Source organism: Lucilia cuprina, chromosome 6 (genome assembly GCF_022045245.1).
Source record: "Lucilia cuprina isolate Lc7/37 chromosome 6, ASM2204524v1, whole genome shotgun sequence".
In the NCBI taxonomy this organism is placed as follows: domain Eukaryota; kingdom Metazoa; phylum Arthropoda; class Insecta; order Diptera; family Calliphoridae; genus Lucilia; species Lucilia cuprina.
This window is the reverse complement of record NC_060954.1, coordinates 7,445,651-7,447,205: the sequence shown is the minus strand read 5'-3', so window position 1 is coordinate 7,447,205 and position 1,555 is coordinate 7,445,651.

The window sequence follows — 1,555 nt, the reverse complement described above, 5'->3', positions numbered from 1 at the left end:
AGTCTATAGTCTAGTCTATAGTCTAGTCTATAGTCTAGTCTATAGTCTAGTCTATAGTCTAGTCTTTAGTCTAGTCTATAGTATAGTCTATAGTCTAGTCTATAGTCTTGTCTATAGTCTAGTTTATAGTCCATACTGCAGTCTAGTCTATAGTCTAGTCTATAATAGATAGACTAGACTATAGAATTCTCCATGGACAGAACAAAGTATTAAAAATTGTGTTTTTTTAAAAATTCAAAAAGTTTTCCTTTTACTAAACAATAATTTAATTTCACACAAGTATATCTTTATATCCCTTTCTTAGCAAATATTTATTTTAGCCAATAAATAATTTAAATTAACACAATAATTTTCATTTTAACAACCCAGACATTTCTTTAAAATCCCCAAGGCCATTTGGCATAGCCTTTTGTGTATCGCATTTTGCCCACATAAATTGCATATAAAATACAAATTAATTTCTCACTTCTGGTCGAATAAGTTTGACTTTTTTGCTGCTGTCAGCCTGTATCCATCCGTAAGTGAGTGAGTGTGTGTTTTAACTCATACTTTTCAAATGGCAAATTTCATGTTATTGTCAAAGTCAGACAAAAGGTAAATAACTCTTTAAAAATGCAATTTCAATTAGCCCTGAAAACAAAAAAGCACTCATTCCTGAGACAACTTATTTTATTTTTCTACCAAAAAAAAAAAAAAAAAAAAAAAAATTACAGGCAAAAATATTCATACAAAATTTCAATGTCAATTGTTTAACAATAATGTTTAACAATACTCTGGCAGCAGCAGCAAAAATAACTACAACGAAAAGTTTATTATAAAACGGGGAATGAACAAGCGTTCCGACTATTGAAGTGGTTGGTTTACCACACTTTGCCTTCCAAAGCAGAGTAAAGTAGAAAATTTCACTTTATCACTACTTGCAAACATCCCAAAAAAGGGTAGTTGAAATTGAAATTTTCCTTTAGGCCATAATAACAAAAATGAGTTTTTCCACAAAATAATAATAAAAAACAACAACCAAATCATACATACTCTCTCCTACAGTAACTTTAAAATTTTCGTTTCGTTTGTTTTTGTTAATAATAAACGTTTGCATTACTTTGTATAGTGTTTTATTATTATTATTTTTTCTGTTTTTTAAAAACAATCAAAAAGTATGATCCAACAGATATAACACAACAACTACAATAATAAAACCAGCAACAATTTGACGGAATATTTCAAAAAGTTTTGATTGTCTGTAAAAATTATTTACGCGTGACGAAACAATACCAAAGCTTTAGGGGAAAGAGAGAGAGATAGAGATGTGTGAATAAAAACAATGCCAAACAGGAAAGGGAAGTAAATGGATTTTTAGAAAATTTTAATTACTTTAGTTATGTATATATCAATAAAAAATTGAAGCGATAAACTAAAAAAGATAGAATAGTCAATAGTCTATAGTCTCGTCTAGTCTATAGTCTAGTCTAGTCTATACTCTAGTCTATAGTCTAGTCTATAGTCTAGTCTATAGTCTAGTCTATAGTCTAGTCTATAGTCTAGTCTATAGTCTAGT